Source organism: Halichoerus grypus, chromosome 3 (genome assembly GCF_964656455.1).
Source record: "Halichoerus grypus chromosome 3, mHalGry1.hap1.1, whole genome shotgun sequence".
Classification (NCBI taxonomy): Eukaryota; Metazoa; Chordata; class Mammalia; order Carnivora; family Phocidae; genus Halichoerus; species Halichoerus grypus.
The window spans coordinates 168,022,966-168,037,834 of NC_135714.1; the positions used below are offsets into that span (position 1 = coordinate 168,022,966).

Genomic DNA, 14,869 nt, shown 5'->3' on the forward strand with positions numbered 1-14,869 from the left:
GGACAGGTGAGGCAAATAAGCATAGGGTAAGCAGCATTTTGTGAAACAGATTTTGCACAAAGTAAAAAATGGCTTTTATAAATAAGACACACAACACTGTGTAAATATTAGGATATGATTAAAATTAGACCATGTACTCTATTTTCCTTATTCAAAATATGGTCTTGTAGTTTCATTAGTTTGGATACTGAAGTATGCATACCTTTTTCATTGATGTAATAAATTTAACTGTTTTCATAACATTTTAATGAGTAAGATACATATGAGGGGGACTGAACCTAGGGCATGGAAAACCATCTTAGAATAATTTCAGAGTTTCTATACCAATGATTCATGCAGTTGTTATCAGTCTAACTTCATAATTGTGCTTTACAGTTAGTGAGTGCCACCCTGGTGGGTGTGAGGTGGTGGAGGGGAAAGACAGAAAACTAGAGTTTTGGTAACAATAATGACAGTCAGCCTGATTCTCTCTGATTCTCCCAGGTAAGATCCTTGTAATCAAGTTGTTCCACTATGACAACCACCCAAGAAAATGCTACTCCACATCTATGCTTTCTTAATTTTGAGTAAGATGTAAAAGAAAACACAAATGTATCTTTAAGCTATAAAACCACGACAACAAATTATACTGAAGAAAAGGATATTATAATGATGCTGGAATGTTCTTCTTCAAAGAACTTGGACCAACTCAACTCAACAAAGATTCAGTACAAATATATTTAGGTTACAGATTTTATATTACTTGAGATTTAATTCATGTATCCTTAGCCAGTATTTTCACAAACTCTGTGGGAATTTTGCAGGGTGGCTACAACAGTCAGTTTAAATACTGAATAATTATGAAGCTAATAAAAATTAGGAGGCATTTCATCATTAATAGGGCATGGTAAAACGTGTCCTCAAATACAAAAACTGATAGAACATCAAATTAAAATAAGGGTTAAATTGAGGCACAAAGACCATGCTATAAATTGGATGTTCTTTTGGAGGAACTCAAATTTACTGAAGAACTACAACAACCTATTGTTTAAATGTCTCATGAGACTGCACTTGTTTAGATGTGCAGAGAGAGAAGATGTCTAACTCAAGCCTCAGAGACTCTTCCTGGATAAATGCCTTTTAAATGGGTTCCATTACTTGCATGAGCATTTTGAACCTACAAGTAATAGTGAGCTGAGAAACTGCAATTGAAAAAAGACAGATCGTTAAAGGTTCTTTATATACTATCATACTCAAAATTACCTAGAGTAATTTAACAATGTAGTAAAGATAAAAAAAAATCTATTCATAAAGGTAGATACTTGACAATGATATCTAAGCATCTAAAAATTTTCTAATATATTCAATTCTGTCCTAAAGCAAGTTTTTTCAAATTTTTTGTCCATGAGAATATTTTGCTTAATGAGGTACTGAGTTCCAAAATAGAAAATTCTTGTTCAGATGCATATCATGCAACAAAAATCTTGTATAAAGTATTCTGTAAAATTCAACAAACTTGTCATATTGTAGTCCTCTCCCAGTGTATATATTATAACATGACAAATCTAAAAAGTGGATGTTATGCTTATCCTTTTCCAATTGCAAAATTACAAAGGGATTTGCTTGAATCTTTCTGGTGCTTTATAATGACACACTATTTTTCTTAAAAAAAGGAAAATATGCTTTGCAAATGCATCTAACACTTATATATCCTTCATCACAACTTCCTATCCTTTTACCTATTAGCTTAGTTAAGAATTGATTCCTCTTTAGCCCCACAGTCCTCCCTTCCATTCTCGTGCAACCTAGACCCCATGCTCTATCACATCAACCAGTCTTGTTATTATTAATATCTTCAACTTCTTTGTCCTACTGCCTCTCCATTGTACCTAAAAAAGAAACATTGAAACTCTTGACCAATCCTACTCTGACTTCTCCAATTTATACCCCCTATATTAGTTAAAGTTTCTTTAGTTTCAAATACAAATACCTAAACTCTAGCTACCTTATGCATAAGGGGGACCTAATAGTATATGTAATAGTTTATGTAGCCAAATCATAAAAAGACATGGATGCGGCTGGCCTCAGGGACACAGGCATTTAAAACTCTCCTACTCTCCTCTCAACTATTCTCTTTCCACCCCAAACATCTCCACTCCTTGTTTTTTTACTACACAAGAAACATGCCTACAACAAGCAACACCCATTTACATCTTTTATGTCTTTCAACAAGAAAAAACAGTTCTTTCTCCTAACTCCAATTTGAAAAGATTCTAATTGGTGTGGTTTAGATCACCTGTCCTCCCCATGGACTAATCCATGTGGCTGGAAGACGAAATATAATGACTGGGCCCAGCCCTGAAGTCAAGGAGGTTCGGGTATATATTAAAGAAGGGGTAGCACTGACCTAGCTAGCCACTAGTGTAATCCTCCTGAGCTTCACAGCCTCCCCTATTTGTATGTGACTAATTCAGCACTAATGGTAAAAATTGAACAAGAACACAAATTAATGCCATTGAATATTCATCATCTCAAACTTCAGGAGAGGCTTATTCATGAGCCTCCTTTAACTCTTTGCCATCTTCCCTAAAATGTATCCGCAATGGCATCTATTTTTTCTGCCTTTCTGATGGTAAGGGAAGGGATATCCCACCTCTACCAGGCTAAACCTCTAAAACTGGTCCTGATACCTTCCCTTTCTGTGGTAACATCTTCTCCTTTCTATTAGCTTTCAAACATGTGCAAGTCTCTCTAAACCCCACTTCTGCAATTTAGCACCCTTTGTTCCTCAGCCGCTATTTTAGCTAAATTTCTGAGATAAGTTTCTGCAATTCACATCTCCACTTAATGTCTTCTCTTCAAATCAGGCAATCTTGCTTTTATTCCTGTTCCTCCATTAAAAACTGATCACAATAAATGCATCCGATTCTTTCATGCTAAATTCAAGCCACTTTTCAGTGTTCCTGCATTACTTTGCCTGTCAGCAGCACTGAATACTCTCAAATATTTTCTTCCTTATTTTCTGTGACACAATACAGTCTCCTGAATTTTCTCATAACTTTCTCATAATTTCTCATAACTCTTTGGATAATCCCCATTACTCACATCTTCCTCATCTTATCACTTAAATGTAGGTGAGCCTAAGTTTATGTGAACTCTTGTGAACATTGGATCCATACGTCAGATGCACTTGGATGTTTCCAAATACCACAAACTCAGAACTAAGGCATGAAGACCTAAAAGTGAAAATGTACTCTCAAACTTAGTAAACTTAGTATAAAGTATTTAATTTTTTGAGTGTGGAAACACTATATATAAAGCCCAAGTAAAGGTAGTTTACAGTAATATAAAATATATCCAAGTCAGAATCCTAGGATGCCAGAATTTTTCTATCAGCTATTTCATCCACAATACTATTATATTCCTATCATACAAGCAGGAAAGTTCCAAGTTAAAATCATATTTGTATCTGCCTGCTAATGGCATAGGGACAAATCTTTTAGTAATAATGTTTTCGGGATGAATTGTAAAAACTCTCTAATTCCCACTCAAGAAACAACAAAATGGAATTTCACAGCTGACAGGGGCCTTAGAAATCATAAAACAAATTCTTCCTTTTATAGGTTAAAGAAAATGAAGTCATATGTTAATTAACTTCTCTCAAGATCCAATAGCTGTTTTTCACAAGCTCTGACTCAGAAATCACATTTTTCAGAAATCAATTGACTATACTCATTCAACTAAATACATTCTCTTTTATCAACTAACTAAAACTAACTACATTGTCTCCTCCTAAGACCAAACTTTACAGCACTGTAAATGCCTGGCTTGTCAAGACCCATGTGAAAAAGTAACAAGGCTTGTGCCTCTCTTAGAATACATTCAATAATGGTGGTCACTGTAATATTCTAAAGGATGAGCTTTCAACAAAAGTCACTGTTGCTAGGACACATGCTTCAAATGCCTTTGTTGGTGACCATGACTGGTTTGCCACACTGATCCTGTAGTCTCAGTCCACTTACAACTAAAGGTATCTGCCATATAAATGGCTGAAACTGGAGATGTAGTCTATAGCTCAGGAAAATAATTTATCCCTAGCTATGTAAGGGGTTATTTGACCTAGCTCCAAGAGAGCAAGGTTTGTGGGCAAACACTGTCATGAAAGACTGTTATATCCCAGTGGCCACAAATGGATAGTTGGGGATAAATCAACCTTAATGGGTCACAGTAACCCATATATATATTATATGCAGTAAGGTAATAACCAGTTATGGTGGGCTAAATAATGGACCCTCAGATGATGTCCAGGTCCTAATCCCTGGAACCTGTAAACATTTCTGTATATAGCAAAAAGACTGCAAATGTGATTAAGTTAATGATCTTGAGATGGGGAGGGTATCTGGGCTGGGTGGTGTCCATAGAGGATGGAAGGGGGAGATTTAAGAAAGACAGGAGAAGAGAAGGCAATGTGAAGATGGACACAGAAATTGGATACAGACACAAGTGAAGGAATGCCAGCAACCACCATAAGTTGGGAGAGGCAGAGATTCTCTCCTAGACACTCCAAAGGGAGTGCAGCATGTTGACAACTTGATTTCAGACTTCTGGCCTCCAAAATTAGGAGAAGATATATTTCTGTTGTTTTAAGACTCCAAGTGTGTGGTAATTTGTTATAGCAGCCCTAGGAAACTAATACACAAAGGTATAAATGGAAGACAGATATCTGAGTAAAGAAAGGTTGATTTTCAGAAATATTTCCAGAGTCAGTCCCTAGGTAAAACATAATCTTCTACCATAGTGGTCGTCAAAATCAGTCAAGGAATTTTTTAATAATATTGATTACTGAGCCCCATCCCAGATCTACTGAATCAGATTCCCAGTTGAGAAAATATATGAATATTTCTAAATGCTCTACTCCTGACTCTGGTATGAGCCCTTCATTAAAAACCACTGCTTTGCAAATTTATCAATCGTTTCTTAATTTTTTTAAAGATTTTATTTATTTATTTGTCAGAGAGAACACACAAGCAGGGGATGCGGCAGGCAGACGGAGAATCCCCGCTGAGCAAGGATCCCAGGACCTCGGGACCATGACCTGAGTTGAAGGCAGGTGCTTAACTGACTGAGCCACCCAGGTGTCCCTACCAATCATTTCTTTAAGTGAAATTCCTGCAACTTAAATCCAGGAGCTAGACAACAAACAAATGCCTCCACTGAGACTAAACAGGTCAGAATGATTCTTCAAATTTGAAGTTCATTAAATTTTAAGAATGAGAAAGCAAAAGTAAATTGCTTAAATTACAGAGATCAAGGTATCTTGGTCTAAATTTACTTTTAAGTCTTTGTTCCTAACTTTTGATTGTTTCTCATTGAGATGATAAAATGCAATTTTATTCAAGGCTCAACAGCATCACTGACAGCCTACACATGGTTCTCTGAAGTTTTCCCCATTACCATGCATTGTGTAACCTGAGTTTCTCTGTCTCTCTCTCTCCCTCCCTCTCCCTGTCTCCCACCCCTCCCCACACAGAGGCACATTTTGCAATCTATCATATTCATGTATTTTAGTTCAATCATCTCTAAACTCCAATGATATTTTCTCCCATGTGTTCTTTCAATTATTATAAAAATTACAAAGGATAAATTGGATAGCTTCCGATTGCCTTTAGTGAGACAGAAAGTGACCACAATGAAATTTGTACCCAGGAAGAATTATGACACCATTAACACCAGGGCTGTCTTTTCCAAGTACAATATTCATGCAGATATTCAGATCAAGCAGACTTTTAAGTGTAAAATTAAATATGCACTACTCTGGAAGTACTCAAAGAGAGACTATGTTTGAAAAAGACATTATTTAAAAAACTAATGATAAAACTCGTAACCAAATGAATTTCAAATTGTTTAGAGAAACTCAAAATATGCTAAAGAAATGGTGCTCTATTTTTATTTTCTTCTCTATGCCTTAAAATAATATTGAAAAACTGCATTACCCCCCTCATTAGAGGCTTCCCTAAAACCAGTATTTAGAATGGACTTTTTGTTTGCCCCTTCTATTCCTGGAGGATTTCACATGTATGCAATGTACCAAATAAGATTATGGGTGAAAGCTATATCCCCCTTCTTTTTTTAAGTGGCAGAAGGCAATTGTCAAGTAGAGGTAAAAAAGAATAAACAGCCTGAAGCTTTGACCACAGAGCATTCATAGGGTAGATCCATTTTAGGGAGAAGTACTATAAGTCAAGCAGAGAAAGTCAATTATCATATGGTTTCACTTATTTGTGGAACATAAGGAATAGCATGGAGGACATTAGGAGCAGGAAGGGAAAAATGGGGGGGAGGGCGGATTGGAGGGAGAGATGAACCATGAAAGACTATGGACTCTGAGAAACAAACAGGGTTTTAGAGGGGAGGGGAGAGGGGGGACTGGTTAGCCCGGTGATGGGTATTAAGGAAGGCACGTACTGCATGGAGCACTGGGTGTTATACGAAAACAATGGATCCTGGATTACCACATCAAAAACCAATGATGTATTGTATGGTGACTAACATAACATAATAAAATAAAATAAAAATAAAAATAAAAATAATCTTTCCCAATTTCTTACACGAAAAAAAATAAAAAAAAATAAGTAAAAATAAAGATGAGTTTCTCGAAATTGATTTCCCTTTAAACCACTTGTGTTCCCAAACCCACTAGACAATTTTCATGTATCCAAGTTTAAAGAGCACTACATTAAAGAACATATATTCACAAGCAACATCATAAACATTCATCTCCAGTTTTTACTCAGGGTGACAGAAGCATGCTCAATATAAAGTAACTGATTTTGAGTTTGTTTCCACATCTATAGTCAGATCCAGCCACCATATAAACAAAATCAAAATCTATGTCTTGGACAATTAACTCGAACCTTCTGTTGTGGTGCACTTACAAACCCAGCCAGCAATGGCAGAAATATCAACCCATTATCTGTCTGACTCAATTGAGTAGACGTGCCAGCAAAAACCCATAATAGACAGTAGAAAACCAATTTAAAAATGCTTTTGTTATTGAAAGGGAATCTGAGGTATAACTAATATGTATAATTCATCACATAATAAACATTTTTGAGAACATTCTATTGGCTGGAGGGACATTATGCTAGGTGCAGATAAATACATTCTGTCTTCAGGGGCCTCTTATGTAAGGGTGACAAAATGTGATGCTAAACCTGATTGACCTTTACCTAATGGAGAATTAGCTAACAGAGTCAACTAACTTTGCTTCCTATTTACAAAGTGCAAGATGCTTTTACACACACAGTATCTAATATCTGATTTATATTAAATGTATTTTCTTTAGAGAAAAATTTTATAGAAGGAAAACATATCCAATCTCCAGATCTAAGAATTTAAAGTGTGGGGGGTGAGCATCTGACTGACATTAACTTTTTAAAGATTTTATTTATTTGACAGAGAGAGAGAGAGATTTAATTCTCTACGGGGGAGGAGGAGAACATGGGGCTTGTGTGATTGCCTGTTGTCAAATCTTTGTGAGCTAAAATAGAAACCACCATTTCTTCATTATTACTGAAGGGAAAAGAAATGCAGCCAAAGATAATACTAAATAGGCACACAAAAGATTTGGTGAGCAGCTCTGGAGGTACCACTAAACCAAACATGAAAATAAATAAAACTGTAACTCCTAATTATCATTTCTACTAATGCAATACTCCAAACAAATACACACACACGTATTTTCGTTTGTTCATTTCGAGGGACAGGTTGGTCAATAAGGTGTTATGAGAATTTACACAGAGCACATTCCTCCTAAAGTGCCTTTACTATACCTTACAATTGCTTCCCATTTGACTAGCTGCTGTGTCTTAGGGAAAATTTCTTAAATATGCTAGTATGAATAACACTATTGCAAATGTAAGCAAAAATTTAAGTAGTAAATAGCCACTAAGTTCCTTTTTTTCTTTTTAAATTGAGGTATAACTGACATAGAACATTATGTTCGTTTCAAGTGTACAATATAATGATTCAGTATCTGTACTAAGTTCCTTATTAAGTAACAATTTTAAGTAGAATTTTTTTCCACTTGTTAAAACTGTAAACAGATCCCCTAACATAATAAAGGCCCCATATATGACAAGTGCACAGCTAACATAATATTCAACAGTGAAAAGGCTCAAAACTTTTCCTCAAGTCAGGAAAAAGACAAAGATGTCTATACTTGCCACTTTTACTGACCATAGTATTGGAAGTCCCAGCCAGAGCAATTAGGTAAGAAAAAGAAATAAAAGGCATTCAAGTTGGGGAAATAAACAAAAGAAGTAAAGCTGTCATTATTTGCAGATGACATGGTATTACATATAAAAAACCCTGAAGACTCCATAAAAAAACTATAGGATCTAATAAAAGAGTTCAGTAAAGCTGCAGGATACAAAGTCACTATATGAAAATCTGTAGTGTTTCTATACACTAATAACAAAGTATCAGAAAGAGAAATTAAGAAAATAATTCCATTTATAACTATATCAAAAAGAATATAATACCTAGGAGTAAATTTCACCAAGAAGGTAAAAGACCTATACAGTGAAAACTGTAAGATATTAATGAAAGAAACTACAGAAGACACAAATAAATGGAAAGGTATTATGTGTTCAGGGACTGGAAGAATACTGTTAAAATGTTCATTGTACCCAAAGCAGTCTACAAAGCAGTGCAATCCAAATAAAAGTTCTAACGGCTTTTTTTTTCACAGAAATAGAACAAACAATCTCTAAAAGATGGAAAGAAACACAAAAGACCTCCAACAGCCAAAGCAACCTTGAGAAAGAAGAACAAAGCTGGAGGCATCACACTCTGATTTCAAACTATATTAACAAAGCTACAGTAATTAAAACAGTATGATATTGGCATAAAAACAGAATCACAGATGAACGGAATAGAAAGCCAAGAAATAAACCCACATATGTATGATCAAATAATTTATGACAAAGAAGCCAAGAATCTAAAATGGAGAAAGTACATTCTCATCAATAAACAGCATTGGGAAAATTGGACAGCTATATGCAATGGAATGAAACTGGACCACTATCTCTCATCATACATAAATTTTAACACAAAATGGATTACAGATTTGAATATAAGGCCTAAATCATAAAAATCCTAGAAGAAAACACAGAGGGTAAGCTGTTTGATGCCAGTATTGGTAATGATGGTTTTGGATTTGGCACCAAAAAGCAACAATAAGTTAAGTGGGACCGTATCAAATGAAAAAGCTTCTGCGCATCAAAGGAACCATCAACAAAATGAAAAGGCAACCTACTGAATGGGAAAAAATATTCGCAAATCATGTATGTGATAAGGGGTTAATATCCAAAATACAATACACATAACTCAACAGCAAAAACAAAAAACAAAAAAACCCAATCCAATTAAAATATGGGCAGAGGATCTAAATAGGCATTTTTCCAAAGAGGATCTGAATAGACATTTTTTTTTTTTTTTCCCAAAGAAGACATACAGATGGCCAGCATGAAAGGATGCTCAACATCACTAATCATCAGGGAAATGTAAGTCAAAACCACAATGAGTTATCACCTCACACCTGTTAGAATGGCTAGTATCAAAAAGACAAGAGATAACAAATGCTGGCAAGGATGCACAGAAAAGGGAACCTCTGTGCACTGCTGGTGGGAATGTATACTGGTGCAGCCACTATGGAGAACATTACAGAGGTTCCTCAAAAAATTAAAACTGGAGCTATCATGTGATCCTGTAATTCCACTTCAGGGCATTTATCCAAAGAAAATAAAAAGTACTAATTCAAAAACATATATGCCAGCCCCATGTTCACTGCAGCATTATTTACAATCACCAAGATATGGAAACAACCTAGATATCCACTGACAGATGAATGGATGAAGTGTGGCGTATATACAATGGAATATTATTCAGCCATAAAAAGAGTGAAATCTTGCTATTTGATACAATATGGATGGACCTGGAGGGCATTATGCTAGGTGAAAAAAGTCAGACAGAGAAGGGCAAATACTGTATGATATCTCTTATATGTGGAATCTAAAACAAAACAACAGAAAACCAAGTTCTTAGATATAGAGAACAGACTAATGGTTGCCAGACTGGGGGGTGAGTAAAATGGGTGAAGGGGGTCAAAAGGTACTAACTTCCAGTTATAAAATAAGTTACGGGGAGGTAATGTACAGCATGGTGAATATAGTTAATAATACTCTATTGCATATTTGAAAGTTGCTAAGGGAGTAGATTAAATTAAAATTCATCATCACAAGAAAAAAAATTTTCCTATGTAAGGTGATCATTTCACAATATACACAAATATCAAGTCATTATGTTGTACACCTAAAACTTATCACAGACTACATGAATTGATAGTCAGTAGTTCAAATTATCCTTTAACACATCACTAAATCTTTATAAACTGTTTCAAATGGCATAATTCATATTTATTGTATCACTCTATTGTACAATAACTACAAATACTCTATCATAACATATGCTAATATGTCAGAGAAAATTTTTAAGTAACTTTTTTAAACTACATTTTATAATTACCAATGATATTTTTTCCTATAATAGTATAATACATAGTATAAATATTTATACAAAATAGTATAGTTTCCTTCCTCACTACTAGAAGACTATAATTCCTATTGTAACATCAATAGTACAGTATAATATTTGTAACACTTGTAACAATATAGTATAAACGAATCTCTTAAGACTATTCACTCATTCATTCATATATTCAGTCAATAAATATTTACTGAGTCTCTACTCCTATCAGGTTGTCAGGTATTAATATAGGCACTGAAAAGTCCAGTAGTGAAAAACACAGGCAAAGAACTTAGATTTAGTGGGGGTGGAAACAGACAATAAAGGAATAAGAAAACAAACACATCAAAATGATTCTATCATTTTCTGGTAGACTTCCAGATAATTATCATAAGGTATTTAATATAAGGTAACCTAAAAGACTAGCTTTCAACTGGATGGACAAGAAAACCTCTATGCAAGGAAATTTAATATGAGTGACAAGGAGCAGCCACACAAAGATAAACAGAAGATTGGTAAGCAGCTCCTTGGTATAACTGAGACTGGCGGGTCTGAAGGCCTGTGGTAAGGGCAAACAGGTAGACAGGTCACATAGGGCTTTTTGACCAGAAAACAAAGAACTTCTGTGTGTGTTGGGCAACCATGGAGGAGAGACCTGCTCTAGTTCATATTCTTAAGGTCACCCTGGTTTCTATGTGGAGAAAGAACTAGAAGAGAGCAAGGGAAATGCCAGAAAGACTGGTGGTGGCTGGGTAGAGATGATGTGACCTGGACTGAGGTAATGGCAGTGGCAGATTTGGGATGTATCAGGGTATCTTCCTAAATTATGGGAGAAGGGTGGCCCATTTTTGCATGCCTCAAGCACAAATGAAAAATTGGATAAGACAGTTTTAACAATAGCACCAGAGATATATTCTCTCCCATTAGTATTTAAAGTCATTTAAATTAAAAACGAAGTAGATATATTAGAATATATTGCTAAAAGAAAAAAGTAAGGTGCAAAAGAGTGCACATGTGTACATATAAATATAAATATATGCTTACACAGAACATTTCTGAAATACAGAAGAAACCATTGACAGTGACTGCCTTTGGAGAGGGCGATTGGGGAAATGGGGTGAGAGAGAATTTTCAATGTAAAATCTTCTGTACTATTCGAATGTTTACCACACCATGTATGCATTACTTCAACTGAAAAACTAGATACTAAATTTTAAACTTCTTGCACATGTAATCAAGTCTTCTGCCTCTCTTTAGTCTCCACAATGCCTCATAAATTGTCTCGACCACAGCCAGTGTTTAAAAAAAAAAAAAACTGTTGAGAAACCAAAGACCTCAATGATGATAATCCTAATACAACAATTATGATGGGAAACAGTAAACATAGAAAAAAGAACAATGGACTAGAAATCAGTAGAATTGTATCAAATCTGCCTCTTGAATCAGCTGTTATGACTTTAGGCCACTAACACTAAACCTCTGCTTTCTTCATCTGTAAAGATAGCGTAACAACACCTACCTCACAGAATTGTGAAAATGATATGAAACCATTTGTACTCTGGTTAAGTGACACATAAATAGAAAGTACTACTTTTGTTACATGCAATCTACTCCTGTCCTCCTCAGATTTTATAGAATACTTGAATTTAAATACCCAAAATCTATCCATTCCATGCCCCTTAGCCAATCAATACCCCATGGCAAACATATGCTGGGCATTAGGAGAATCACTTATTTTTAATCAAATTGGCAGTTTGGCATCATGGACAAATTATGCCAACAAACTAATATTTACTGAGTAGTTAACAAGTTCCAAGACCTGTTCCTAGGGTTATACATGACCTACATCATTTACTCTTTATACCACCACCCATGGGTATTATTCCCATTTTACAGAGAAGGAAAACAGAGTGCAGAGGTTAAGTAAAGTGGCCGATCTCAAAATGGAATCATAGGCAGTTTGACTCTAAAGCCTTTATAATTTTTTCCTTGACCTTTGATTTCTTTTAAAAATATAGGCGTTCACTTCCTATTTCTACCTCTGTGTATACTAACTAGCCTAGGCTATATAATTCCTCCTCCCCAAATTTTAAAAGACAAGAGTACAAGTCTCTGACCACTTAGACTAGCATACTCTTCACTCAAGAATCTTAGAATTTGGCACAGAACTCCAACTGAATGTCTAACAACATTTTAGGGCTAGAGTCCTATCTGTTTTAGGATGCCAGGCTAGATGTCTGACAACTGAAAGAAGGCCTTCCATATATTTGACATTTACTGAGTGCTACTATGTGCTGGACTCTAAACTGAGCACTTATGTACATTATTTAACTTAACATTCTACAAGTATAATTTACTCCATTGATCTTAAAGCTGGGAATAAGGCAGACTGTTACTTGCTGAATGCTGTAGGTTGTCAGATCAAGTGCAGGATGCCCAGTTAAATGTGAAGTTCAGATAAACAATGAATGACCTTTTTTTTTTTTTTTTTAGCATAAGTATGTCTCCAAATTTTGCATGAGATATTTATGCTAAATATTATAATTTATCTGAAATTCACATTACCTGGGTTTTCTGTATTTTTATTTGCTAAATCTGGCAACCTTTATCCTAGTGACAGAGTTATTAGTAAGTGGCAAAACTGGAACTCAAACATAGGACTATGACTCCAGAACCCATGTTTTTATTCACTACTCTACACTTTCTTCTTTGTCCTTCCTCAAATGAACTTGCCATGACCCTGTCAAAACACTCTTAAAAGAGGATATGTATCTCAGGTAGAAGAGGTATTCTCACTAAGTGAGATTCTCATGAAAGATGGAAAGACTGCAACATATATTTTAAAAGGACCCTCCATTTTCAAACCAATGTGGGAATTAAAAACTAGTATCCAAAAACATTATATAGATGTAACTTAATATAACAATCCTTAGAGCTAGACAGCTTGGGAAAAGTTAATGTAACTATGTTCTTAGTGAATCACCACCTTCTTCCATGTGAGTTATGATGAACTTCCAAAATATTCTTCAGCAAATGTTTAACTATTTTCTGACCTGGTTCAGACTATTCATGATTTTCAAACTCATTACACTTATAATTATCTCCTGGTTTTGCTTTTAATTCTTATATCCTAATCCTCTGGCACTATAATTTATCAAAAACTTGTCTGGATTTGGAGAGCTAAGCCATTCTTTTGAAAAAATATACCAATAACCAGTAACTTCAAAGAAGGTCCTGAATTATACTTGCCCTAATCAGTTGTTAGACCTTCCTGCTGGTAAACCTTATTGTTAAGAACTGCCAGGCTTATCTAACCAAAGAGGCAAAGGATCTGTACTCAGAAAACTATAAAATACTCACGAAAGAAATTGAAGAAGACACAAAGAAATGGAAAAACGTCCCATGCTCGTGGATTGGAAGAACAAATATTGTGAAGAGGTCAATGCTACCTAGAGCAATCTACACATTCAATGCAATCCCCATCAAAATACCATCCACTTTTTTCAAAGAAATGGAACAAATAATCCTAAAATTTGTATGGAACCAGAAAAGACCTCGAATAGCCAGAGGAATGTTGAAAAAGAAAAGCAAAGCTGGCGGCATCACAATTCCGGACTTCCAGCTCTATTACAAAGCTGTCATCATCAAGACAGTATGGTACTGGCACAGAAACAGACACATAGATCAATGGAACAGAAGAGAGAGTCCAGAAATGGACCCTCAACTTTATGTCAATTCATCTTTGACAAAGCAGGAAAGAATGTCCAATGGAAAAAAGACAGTCTCTTCAACAAATGGGGTTGGGAAAATTGCACAGCCACATGCAGAAGAATGAAACTGGACCATTTCCTTACACCACACACAAAAGTAGACTCAAAATGGTTGAAAGACCTCAATGTGAGACAGGAGTCCATCAAAATCCTAAAGGAGAACACAGGCAGCAACCTCTTCGACCTCAGCTGGAGCAACTTCTTCCTAGAAACATCGCCAAAGGCAAGGGAAGCAAGGGCAAAAATGAACTATCGGGACTTCATCAAGATAAAAAGCTTTTGCACAGTAAAAGAAACAATCAACAAAACCAAAAGAAAACTGACAGAATGGGAGAAGATATTTGCAAATGACGTATCAGATAAAGGGCTAGTATCCAAAATCTATAAAGAACTTACCAAACTCAACACCCAAAGAACAAAGAATCCAATCAAGAAATGGGCAGAAGACATGAACAGACATTTTTCCAAAGAAGACATCCAAATGGCCAACAGACACATGAAAAAGTGCTCAACATTGCTTGGCATCAGGGAAA

The 14,869-nt window shown here is 35.4% G+C and overlaps 1 protein-coding gene across 9 annotated transcripts in view; it reads right to left on the reverse strand.

Moving 5' to 3' along the window:
- The window catches only part of PSD3 (pleckstrin and Sec7 domain containing 3), a 586,658-nt gene that overhangs the window by 197,889 nt on the left and 373,900 nt on the right, over nucleotides 1-14,869 (reverse strand). The window lies entirely within an intron of this gene.